The following is a 13,330-nucleotide window of genomic DNA, read 5'->3' on the forward strand; positions in this document are numbered from 1 at the left end:
TTATGCTGTGCACCCATAGACTCACCATTCTAATTTTACAAGTCATCTGAAAACATACGGTACACCCAGGTAATTTATGTCTGGATTATGTGTAGCAGCTGAACACTTAAAAACCTGGACCTGCATTCAGGAAGCGGAAAAGATACATTTTATTTTGTTGTGGGGAGGGGCCGGGGGAAATGGGAGGGAGAAAGAGAAAAGGTTTTCTCCAATTTACAACAATAGTTATTTTGAATACAGATAGTTTTGCCAAAACACATATTTGGACCTTGTGATTTCAACCAATAAACCTGGGGTGTTGTGCAATATTGTCATGAAGTCAGGCCAGATGATTTGTCTGTCTTTTCACAAGGGCACGGTTTGATGCAGTTTGCTTTGAGTCCTGCTTACACCAAGCAGTACTCATGGCTTCGGTCTATATAACAGCAGTGAGATGGTTGCAATTCATTCTCAGATCTTATGACTAATGTAATACCCACTGGAAATGTTATGTACGCTAAGTATGGTTATCAATCTTTAACTTAGACACTGTATTGTCATTGTTATAAATCCCTGGGTTAAAGTTGCCCATGTGAAGGTACGGCAAGAACTTTTAAGGACACAATGTGACTAAGAGCATACTGGTGCAGAATTATGGAAAGTATCAACTGTTGCAGACAGTGAGGCTGCGCAGTCTCCAGGCAGAAACCCCAGGAGGAAGGGGTGGAGTCGGGGTTTTTCGAGCGGGAAACGGGAGCGACTGGAAGAAGAGGGCAGGAGCTCTGAAAAGAGGGCTCAGGAGGCAAATGGCTGCCGCATCCCGTCCCGGGCTTCCAAACTCGGCCGCCGCCCTTCGTATTAGTAGCTCTGCATCCAGAACTCAAAGTGGGATTCAGTGATCGTGAAGAGAATTCAACGAAGGGGTTCGGAGTCGTAAGTCTTGCAGACATTATACATACCATGAGCTCCAACTTAAGCGCGCCAACGAAAGAGTGCACTCGAATTTGGACACAGGGACAGATTCTCCTTTGAATCCATATAAATGGAGAATGTATGTTTATTATGTCTAGATTCATTCTAATGTATGCAAATGTCTAATTTAGGTCATTGACCCGTAATCTTCTTATACTGTCTGACGTTAAAACTATAAAGTAAGATAATTAGAATTAAGCCATTGTAGTAGTGATCTCCTTACTGGACTATAGAATACTGTCTACAACAGAGACCACATCTCACATATATCTAGAGAACCGTGAAGGGGTTACACTAACAAAATGGGGGAGGGGGGTGGGCAGGGGGAGTGAAGGAAACTATTTTCAGTTAAGGAATTTCAAAACTTAAAAAATACCAATTAAATTTATGCCACAATTTCTCAGTAGCATAAAATATTTTAGAAAATGCATTTTAAATGAAGGATGTTTATTTTGGGTGAGCTCTACTTAAAGAATGGGTCTCTTTCAGAAATCAAAACAGCTAAAATTTGAAATTATTTTTACACCCTTTCATTCATTCTTTTTCAGTTTTGAGTGTTTCTGTGTGATCAGCAAGTCTGAGGACTCCATTGAGGGAATGGGCTGGGAGGAGTGGGGAGTCCAGCAGTGTCGGAACTGACCCGACATCAGCACTGATCGTTATTGGAGGGGGCGGGCGAACGTACTTCAGCAGTCAACACCTTGTTGACTATATATTTGTTCAGCTCCTTGTATGGCCTAAATTCTCCCATACAGCTCTCTAATTAGATCATCAGCACTTGTAACTTTGTTTAAATTCTGAGTCACTTAAAAAAAAAATCATTTCTTTTTAAAAGGTTAATTTTTAAAATGGGTGCTGAAAGTGAGACTCCCACTTCACTAATTCACAGCACCAAAAATACAATTTTCAACCTTTGAGCTCTTCAGGGTGTCAACTTCACAGGGAAATTTTTTAACTCGCCCCGCCCAGCAGGAACAGGGTAGGCAATTAAACTGGCCTGGGAGTACTTACTGTTCCCGCTCAATTCTCACTGGCTGCCATTTTAACTGCACATCATGAAAACATTCAAATCGGGGGCCCGATGATGCCATTAGGTCCCTGATGGCATTTTAACAGCCCACTGATTGGGGCTCCTGCTGCTCAGTTAAACCTGGCAGGGAAAAAGAGGAGGCCCTCTAAGGTAAATCAAAAACTTTCCTTAGGAGTAGCAGGAGTGCACTTTCAGGGCCCACAGAAGCTGGAGGAGGTTAGAAAAATAGGGAGGAGCGAGGCCACAAAGGGATTTAAACACAAGGATGAGGGGTTTATGGACAATAAGCCAATGTAGTTCAGTGAATATAGGGGAGCAGACTTGATGTGGGATAGGATATGGGCAGCAGAGTTTTGGATGAATTAAAGCTCATGGAGGGTGAAGGATGGGAGCCCGGCCATGAGAGCATTGTACGAATCGAGTCTGGAGGTGACAAAGGCATGGATAAGGGTTTCAGGAGCAGATGGGCTTAGGCAGATGTGAAGGCAGGCAATGTTACAGAGATGGAAGTAGGCAGTCTTTGTGATGGAGAGGATATGGGATTGGAAGCACAGCTCCGGGTTCAAATAGGATGCAAGGCTGCGAACAGTCTGCTTCAACCAGAGACAGGGGCTAGGGAGGGAGATGGAAGGGTTGGCAAGGGTATGAAGTTTGTGGCAGGGTCCGAAAACATTGTCTTCAGCCTTCCCAATTAAATTGTAACTCATCCAAGATTGGATGTTGGATAAACAGTCTGACAACATAGAGGCAATGGAGGGGTTGAGATAAGTGGTAGAGAGGTAGAGCTGGGTGTTGTCAGTGTACACGTGGAAGCTGACTCCACGTCATTGGATATTGTTGCGGAGGGGCAGCACGTAAATGAGGAAGAGGATGGGGCTAAGGATAGATCCTTGGGGGACCAGAGGCAATGTTGTAGGGACAGGAAGAGAAGCCATTGTTGGAGATGTTCTGGCTGTGATTGGGTGGATAAGAGTGGAACCAAGTGAGGGCAGTCCCACTGAGCTGGACAACAAATGGAATTGTTGGAAGAGGAATGGCGTGGTGGACAGTGTCAAAGGCTGCAGCGAGGTCAAGGGAGAACAAGGAAGGATAGGGCACCACGGTCAGTCACAGAAGATGTTATTTGTGAGTTTGAGTGACAAAGGCTCCTTTAATTTTTGCCACTGCTGAAAATTAGGAAGCTTGTGGGAAGTTGAAAAAAAAAAGGCAGTTGCTGCTGAAGTTTGGGACATTTTGCAAGTCATTGTATTAAAACCACAGCAGGAAATGTCTGCTTTCAGAAGTCTCCTCATCTTCACTGTGCTTATAAATGTGTGGGATTGATTGCACGAATGCCTTCACCACGGATCCAATCCAGACCATACTCATTATATTAAGCACTGATTAGTTTATACTGAAAATGTGCAATTAGGAATTGATTCATGTTTTTACATAGTGAAACACATATACACACACAAAATTACACATCCACCACCTCGCCATGCTTTTTAATGGAACTGTGGCTAGGATTTCTAATTATGCCTGCAGAACTAATCAGACCTACATACCCATCGCCTGCTGCAGTAGAAATCTCTTGTAGAGCAATTTGGTTTCATTTTTTTTTCTCGGTTCTGATAATAAGAGGTTTTATGTTGTCTGGAATTGACTGCCAGCTTTCAGATGCTGCTTTTAACAACTGGTGCTGGCTGTATTTTATTACTACAAGAAAACAAAAGCACAAACTACATTCAGAAATAAAAATCGGCACCTGCTCCATTTTAAAAAGAAAAAAAGCTCACTCACCTGTCACTTTGCTAGAATGGGGATTATTGAAAAAGGGCATTTGGTAAAAAGAGTCTGAAATAATGAGCTACATGTTTGGGAATGTAATAAAGTGAACCTCTTCTGGGCTAGTTTTTAGTAAGAAAATGAAAGAACGGAAGTGGAAGTTTTCATACATCTAGTACCACACTCTCAGAAATACAAAAGGTACATGCATCAAGAATCAGAGAAAAAGGAAAAGAGTTCAAAACCTATACCGTTCGATGTAGGCATTATTAAACCACTAGGCATAGGTATTACTGTATCACTTTATGAAGGTATTTCTACACCACCATGTAGGTTTCACCATATTACTCTGCAGGAATTACTGTACCATTCCGTTTAGCTATTACTGTACTACCCCGTGTAGATATTACTTTACCACTATTTGTAGAAATTGACCCCACGCAGGTGTCGCTGGATCACATTTTTTCCAATTAATCAAATCTTATTTGCTGTCTAGATTCTCTGATATTCTTCTTTCCTACCACTCATGTTGCCACTATTTCTTTTCCAATTTAAGACTGAAAATATTTGCTGTCCTTAATACTGTGTTAAGTTGTAACATGTAACTTGTACATCATCTTTACATATAAGACCACCAATAAAACATTCTAAAAAAAAGAAACTGTTGCCGGCTTGTTTTATGATCAAACATTAGATTGGTGCCAGTTCACAGTGAGGCCAGTCTTTGCAGCTCCTGTTTATGCTGTGCATGTTTCACCCCCTCTCTGGTCCATATGACTGCAGATTCATACCCATTCCTTCCACATGCATAGCCAGTTATGCCTTCTGGTTGTCCTCCTACTCTTACCCTTATACATAATTATGTGAATCTGTATCAAGGCAACTGCTGTCACAATGTCATTATTTCTTCTTTAGGTCCTGTTTTTCATGAAATTTAAAACATTCCCAGTTCTATCTCTCCTCTTGTGAAGCTGTGGACTCGTGCTGGACGATGAGTTCTATAGACACTGGATATCCTTCCCCAAGTGCATATTTTTCATGTGAGCCAGATAGTGAGGGTTGTATTCTCCTCCACAATCCCGCCTGAAATGGGGCATGATAGCGATGGAGAACGAGGGAAAAATCAGGCAGTGAGAACCACCACCGCCTAATCTCCCTGACCTCGCCTCTGCTGGGATCACAGCAGGCTGCCCTTCCCCTGCCTGCTGCATATACAAATGGTAACAGGGGGGTGGGGACAGAGACCTCCCTTCAACCACAGATAACATCACTTCCCAGGGCTGCTATGTGGAAGATGAGCGTAGGCCACTGCAGCACCGTCGGGACTGTCCACCTATGAAGTTAATTAATTCAGATGTAGCCCATGGTCAGGGACTGGACGGTGTGACCACGAGTGAGGCAGGTACGGGGATCCAGAAGGTAGTGTTGGAGGAGCCGCAGCCGTTGCTCTTGTCCAACAGGTTCGAGCTTCTTACTCCCTGTGGAGACGGAAGCAGGGGCTGCAGGGAGGATGAGCAACCTGGCCACAGCACCGTGGAGAGGGGGGCCATTCAAGAGGGGGGAGTAAATAGAAATGTTGTAGTGGTAGGGGATAGTATTATTAGGGGGATAGATAGAGTTCTCTGCAGCCAAGAGCGAGAGTCCCGTAGGCTGTGTTGCCTACCCGGTGCCAGGGTTAAGGACATCTCCTCTGGGCTGGACAGAAACTTGGAGTGGGAGGGGGAGGATCCAGTTGTCGTGGTCCATGTTGGTACCAACGACATAGATAGGACAAGGAAGGAGGTTCTGCTGAGGGAGTTTGAGCAGCTAGGGGCCAAATTAAAAAGCAGAACCACAAGGGTAATAATCTCTGGATTATTACCTGAGCCACGAGCGAATTTGGCTAGGACAAATAAAATAAGAGAGTTAAATGCGTGGCTCAAAGACTGGTGTGGGAGAAATGGGTTTTGCTTCCTGGGACACTGGCACCAGTACTGGGACAGGAGGGAGCTGTTCCGTTGGGACGGGCTTCACTTGGCCAGTGCTGGGACTAGAGTCCTGGCGGATCATATAACTAGGGCTGTAGAGAGGGCTTTAAACTAACTAGTGGGGGGGGAGGTTCCCAGAGAGCAAATAATACAAATGACAACAGAGAAGGTCATAGACTTAGGTAGCAGTGGGGAAATTAAAAACCAGAGCGTGTCAGGAAGGGGTAGAAGGTGTGGAGTAAAAGGTAAAGTAATAAAAAGGGCAATAGCAGGAACTAAGTGTCACAAAACATATTTGAAAGTTCTCTATCTGAATGCACGTAGCATTCGTAACAAAATAGACGAGTTAAAGGCACAAATAGCTACATATGGGTATGATCTTGTGGCCATTACAGAAACATGGCTGCAGGGTGACAATGCCTGGGAATTAAACATACCAGGTTATTTAACAATCAGGAAGGACAGGCAGGAAGGAAGGGGAGGTGGGGTGGCTATGTTAATAAAGGAAGGAATCACTGTAATACAGAGAAATGATATTGGGTCAAAGGATCAGGATAATGAAACAGTTTGGGTGGAGATAAGGAATAATAAGGGGAAAAAAACACTAGTGGGTGTAGTATATAGGCCTCCGAACAGTCGCAACTCGGTTGGACGGAGTATCAATCAGGAAATAGTTGAGGCTTGTAATAAGGGAACATCTATAATTATGGGGGATTTTAACTATCATATAAATTGGATGAATCAAATTGGGCAGGGCTGCCTTGAGGATGAGTTCATTGAGTGTATTAGGGATGGGTTTCTTGAGCAGTATGTAACTGAACCAACCAGGGGGCAAGCAACCTTAGATCTGGTCCTGTGTAACGAGACAGGATTAATTAAAAATGTCCTAGTAAAGGATCCCCTTGGAATGAGTGACCATAACATGGTTGAATTCCATATTCAGTTAGAGGGTGAGGAGGCTGTATCTCAAACAAGCGTGCTAAGCTTGAATAAAGGAGACTATGAAGGTATGAGAGCGGAATTGAGTAAAGTGGATTGGGAAAATAGGTTAAAGGATAAGACGATACATGATCAGTGGTGTACATTTAAGGAGTTATTTTACAAATTCCAAAAAAAGTATATTCCACTGAGAAAAAAAGGGTGTAAAAGAAAAGACAGCCATCCGTGGCTAAGTAAAGAAATTAAGGATAGTATTCGACTAAAAACAAGGGCATATAAGGTAGCCAAATCTAGTGGGAGGATAGAGGATTGGGAAAACTTTAAAAGACAGCAAAAAATAACAAAAAGATTGATTAAGAAAGGGAAGATACATTATGAAAGTAAACTAGCAAAAAATATAAAGACAGATAGTAAGAGTTTTTATAGTTATATAAAAAGAAAAAGGGTGGCTAAAGTAAATGTTGGTCCCTTAGAGGATGAGACCGGGAAATTAATGGTGGGAAATATGGAGATGGCAAAAACACTGAATGAATATTTTACATCAGTCTTTACAGTAGAGGACACCAAGAATATCCCAACACTTGACAAGCAGGGGGCTATAGGGGGGGAGGAGCTAAATACGATTAAAATCACTAAGGAAGTAGTACTTGGTAAAATAATGGGACTCAAGGCGGATAAATCACCTGGACCTGATGGCTTACATCCCAGGGTTTTGAGGGAAGTGGTGGTAGGGATTGTGGATGCATTGGTAATAATCTTCCAAAACTCCCTGGACTCAGCAAAGGTCCCGGCAGACTGGAAAACTGCTAATGTAACACCCTTATTTAAAAAGGGCAGTAGACAGAAGGCTGGAAACTATAGACCGGTTAGCCTAACATCTGTGGTAGGTAAAATTTTGGAGTCCATTATTAAGGAGACAGTAACAGGACATTTGGATAATCATAATTTAATAAGACAAAGTCAGCATGGTTTTATGAAGGGGAAGTCATGTTTGACAAATTTGCTGGAGTTCTTTGAGGAAGTAACATATAGGGTGGATAAAGGTGAACCAGTGGACGTAGTGTATTTAGACTTCCAAAAGGCATTTGACAAGGTGCCACACAAAAGATTATTGCTTAAGATAAAAAATCACGGGATTGGGGGTAATATTCTGGCATGGATAGAGGATTGGCTATCTAACAGAAGGCAGAGAGTTGGGATAAATGGTTCATATTCAGACTGGCAATCAGTAACCAGTGGTGTTCCGCAGGGGTCAGTGCTGGGTCCCCAACTCTTTACAATCTATATTAACGATTTGGAGGAGGGGACCGAGTGTAACACGTCAAAGTTTGCAGATGATACTAAGATGGGAGGGAAAGTAGTGAGTGAGGAGGACATAAAAAACCTGCAAGGGGACATAGACAGGCTAAGTAAGTGGGCAGAGATTTGGCAGATGGAATACAATACTGGAAAGTGTGAGGTTATGCACTTTGGCAGGAAAAATCGTAGAGCAAGTTATTATCTTAATGGCAAGAAACTTGAAAGTACTGAAGTACAAAGGGATCTGGGGGTCCTGGTGCACGAAACTCAAAAGGTTAGTATGCAGGTGCAGCAAGTGATTAAGAAGGCCAATGGAATGTTGGCTTTTATTGCTAGGGGGATAGAATATAAAAATAGGGAGGTATTGCTTCAGTTGTACAAGGTATTGGTGAGACCGCACCTGGAATACTGCATACAGTTTTGGTGTCCATACTTAAGAAAGGACATACTTGCTCTCGAGTCAGTACAAAGAAGGTTCACTCGATTAATCCCGGGGATGAGGGGATGGACATATGAGGAGAGGTTGAGTAGATTGGGACTCTACTCATTGGAGTTCAGAAGAATGAGAGGCGATCTTATTGAAACATATAAGATTATGAAGGGGTTGGATCGGGTGGATGCAGGGAGGATGTTCCAGATGATGGGTGAAACTAGAACTAGGGGGCATAGTCTTAGAATAAGGGGCTGCTCTTTCAAAACTGAGATGAGGAGGAACTACTTCACTCAGAGGGTGGTAGGTCCATGGAATATGCTGCCCCAAAAAGCTGTCGAAGCTACATCATTACATAAATTTAAAACAGAAATAGACAGTTTCCTAGTAGAAAAGGGAATTAAGGGTTACGGGGAGCGGGCAGGAATTTGGACATGAGTCTAGGTTCGGATAGGTCATGGCCCTGTGGGTAGCGGAGCGGGCCCAGGGGCCGTGTAGCCTGACCCTGCTCCTGTTTTCGTGTGTCTAATGCTGTTAGATTCAGGAGATAGTCCTGTCATAGTGGATTGGCGGTTAGGATCAGATCAGCCATGATCTTATTGAATGGCGGAGCAGGCTCGAGGGGCCAATTGGCCTACTCCTGCTCCTATTTCTTATGTTCTTATGTTTGCACTGCAGGTTTTCTTTTGGTGGTGTAATCCCGGGGGGGAGCCTACTGTGTAAAGAAAAGGAACTCAAACCACCCAATATTCGGAGGAGTGGGCATTAGTCCCAGCCCAGCAGAACTCTGCCCAGTAGAGGAGAAACCAGCTCCGACTGTCCATCGGCTTTTTAACCATGGGAGGCATCACAGACAAGCCTGATTTGTCCTCATTGGAAGTCCATACATGGGCACTGTTCAACGAGAGAAGGCTGTCTTCCCCTTCCTCCCTGAGGTTATCTGGCCAAGTGTCGACCTCACTATTGCCCTAACTAAGATCGTCTAACTCAGCACTGAGCAGGTGTTAACATTTCAGGTTTTTATAGAACCATTTTTTTTCCCTCGATAGTTCAACAGCATTTCAAATAAGCAGAACTTGTCCCCCATGGTCTGGAAGTTGTGCCTGTTCATAATCTGCCCTTGCAGAGTTGCATTACCCAAGAATTAACAATGACCTTACTTGCAGCAATCTTCTCAACAGATTACAGGAAACTCTCATTTAAACGGCACCTAAATATCCGGAATTCTCTATTAACCAGCAAAATGCATATTCCGAAAACACCTCAATAACCGGAAATGTTGCCGAGTCCAAGTCTCCCGTGGTGGCCGAGTTAGTCAGTGGGGGTAGTTCTCCAAACTGCCACTACTCGGCTTCTTGGCACTGTCAGAAGTCCAAACACCTCAATAACAGGAGTCTGACTCTTTGTTTGTTAAAAATAGCCTTGGTAGATAACCCCCTCCGTCATCCAGAATTTTTAATCAACCGGCACCATCCTGGTCCCGTCGGTGCCGGATACCAAAGAGTTTCCTGTAAATACACTCTTGGACTGTACTACCACACTCAGTTTGGATTGGCAGATATTAAATTCAGATCAGATTTCTACAGGCTAAAACTACCAATTATAGAAAGTTACAAAAGAAATAAGCCATTCAGCCCATCAAAACTGTGCCAGTATATGAGCCACTTGGTCTAATCTCACTCTCCTGTGGACTCACCATGTCCTTTAATATTTATCTTTTTCTAGCAACTATCTTAAGTTCTTTTTAAAAGAATCCATGGGCTCTTATTCCACAAAGGTTTGTAGCACAGAATTCCACACTGTAACTACCCTCTGCGGACTGAATTTTTTTCTAACTACCCTTAAATTCTTTTTGCGATTATCTTTAATTTGTGTCCTTTTATTAGTATTTCCCCAACCAGGAGAAACAATTTATTACTATTTACCTTAACAAGCTCTTCATAATCTTAATCAGGTTACCGCTTAACCTCTTCAATTCCATGGAAACCAGCCCTGATTTTTCCAAGTTTCTCTTCATTACTGTAACCCCCTCATCCCTGGTACATCCCAGTGATGCTCTTGTACCCTTTCTATAATAGGGCACCCAAAATTGTACACAATACCGCAACTGTGGCCTGACTAAAGTCTTCTACAAGTTTACATTGCTTTTGTATGTTACACCTCTAGGTACAAAACTATGGATTCCATTAACTTTTTTATGGTCTTATCTGCTTGCACTGCCAACCTTTAATGACTTGTGTCTGCACACCGAGGTCCCTCTGCTACATTTAAAATCTGACCATTTAAAAGTGTTTTCCTTTCCCTCTTATTTCTAAAATGTATACTTCACATTTTTTAAAACTGAATTGCATCTGGTCACCCAGCTAGCTTACCATGGTCTTCCTACAGGCAGAAGGGCTGAGTGGATGATCCATATCGGCCTCCTCCTCCTGAGGTCCCCACCATCACAGAAGCCAGTCTTCAGCCAATTTGATTCACTCCACGTGATATCAAGAAACGGCTGAGCACACTGGATACAGCAAAGGCTATGGGCCCCGACAATATCCTGGCCATCATGCTGAAGACTTGTGCTCCAGAACTAGCCGCACCTCTAGCCAAGCTGTTCCAGTACAGCTACAACACTGGTATCCATTCGACAATGTGGAAAACTGCCCAGGTATGTCCTGTCCACAAAAAGCAGGATAAATCCAACCCGGCCAATTACCGCCCCATTAGTCTACTCTCAATCATCAGCAAAGTGATGGACGGTGTCGTCGACAGTGCTATCAAGCAGCACTTACTCACTGATGCCCAGTTTGGGTTCCGCCTAGACCACTCTGCTCCAGACTTCATTACAGCCTTAGTCCAAACATGGACAAAGGAGCTGAATTCCAGAGGTGAGGTGAGAGTGACTGCCCTTGACATCAAGGCAGCATTTGACTGTGGCATCAAGGAGCCCTAGTTAAACTGAAGTCAATGGGAATCAGGGGGAAAACTCTCCACTGGCTGGAGTCATACCTAGCACAAAGGAAGATGGTTGTGATGGTTGGAGGCCAATCATCACAGCCCCAGGACATCGCTGCAGGAGTTCCTCAGGGCAGTGTCCTAGGCCCAACCATCTTCAGCTGCTTCATCAATGACCTTCCTTCCATCATAAGGTCAGAAGTGGGGATGTTCGCTGATGACTGCGCAGTGTTCAGTGCCATTCGCAACTCCTCAGATAATGAAGCAGTCCATGCCCGCATGCAGCAAGACCTGGACAACATTCAGGCTTGGGCTGATAAGTGGCAGGTAACATTCACGCCACACAAGTGCCAGGCAATGACTATCTCCAACAAGTGAGTGTCTAATCACTGCCCCTTGACATTGAACAGCATTACCATCGCCAAATCCTGGGGTCACCATTGACCAGAAACTTAACTGGACCAGCCACATAAATACTGTGGCAACAAGAGGGCAGCACGGTGGCATAGTGGTTAGCACTGTTACCTCACAGCGCCAGGGACCCAGGTTCGAATCCGGCCTCGGGTGACTGTGCAAACTCCACACAGACATTCTCCCCGTGTTTGCGTGGGTTTCCTCCGGGTGCTCCGGTTTCCTCCCACAGTCCAAAGATGTGCAGGTTAGGTTGATTGGCTATGATAAATTGACCCTTAGTGTTAGGGGGATTAAAATGTGTGGGGTTACGGAGATAGGGTGGGATATGTGTCGGTGCAGGCTCGATGGGCCGAAATGGCCTCTATCTGCACTGTGGGGTTTCTGTGATTCTGTGAAGAGCAGGTCAGAGGCTAGGTATTCTGCGGCGGGTGTTTCACCTCCTGACTCCCCAAAACCTTTCCACCATCTACAAGGTACAAGTAAGGAGTGTGATGGAATACTCTCCACTTGCCTGGATGAGTGCGGCTCCAACAACACTCAAGAAGCCCGACACCATCCAAGACAAAGCAGCCCACTTGATTGACATCCCATCCACCACCTTAAATATTCACTCCCTCCACCACCGATGTACCATGGCTGCAGTACGTACCATCTACAAGATGCACTGCAGCAACTCGCCAAGGATTCTTCGGCAGCACCTCCCAAACCCGCGACCTCTATCTAGAAGGACAAGGGCAGCAGGCGCATGGGAACACCACCACCTCCAAGTTCCCCTCCAAGTCATACACCATCATGACTTAGAAGTATATTGCCGTTCTTTCATAGTCGCTGGGTCAAAATCCTGGAACTCCCTTCCTAATAGCTGCACCACACGGGCTGGGAGTAGCTGCACCACACGGACTGCAGCGTTTCAAGAAGGTGGCTCACCACCACCTTCTCAAGGACAACGAGGGATGGGCAATAAATGCTGGCCTTGCTAGTGACACCCACATCCCATGAACAAATTTAAAAAAAAGTCTTTCATCATCTTCATCTCAATTTGGCATAACCCTCATGTGGTGTCATCAGTAAATTTCAATAATGTTCCCTCAATTTCTAAGTCCAGATCATTTATACGTACAAATTAAATAAGAGCACCTTCAACACATAACCCTGCGGAATGTCACTCACCACGTCTTTCCAGTCCAAAAAAATTCCTTTCACTCTTTGCTTCATGTCCTCGGACCTTCTCCCTATCCAGGTGGACACATTCCCCTTAATGTGCCATTAGTTTTCCCCACAAGTCTCTTTTTGGTACCTTATCAAATGTTTTTTTAAATCCACAGAAACCACATCCATTACATTTTCTTTATGTATCCTCTCGGTTACTTCTCCAGAGAATTCGATTAGGTTGATCAAGCATGTCCTGCCATTCAGAAATCTATGCTGACTTGCCCTGATTAACGCATGTGCTTAGTAGAATGAACTGGCCTGTAATACAGGAAACTCTTTGGTATCCGGCACCGACCGGACCGGGATGGTGCCGGTTCATTAAAAATTCCGGATGACGGAGAGGGTTATCTACCAAGGCTATTTTTAACAAACAAAAAT

Source organism: Somniosus microcephalus, chromosome 14 (genome assembly GCF_052327205.1).
Source record: "Somniosus microcephalus isolate GS21.2 chromosome 14, FLI_Smic_1.0, whole genome shotgun sequence".
In the NCBI taxonomy this organism is placed as follows: Eukaryota; Metazoa; Chordata; class Chondrichthyes; order Squaliformes; family Somniosidae; genus Somniosus; species Somniosus microcephalus.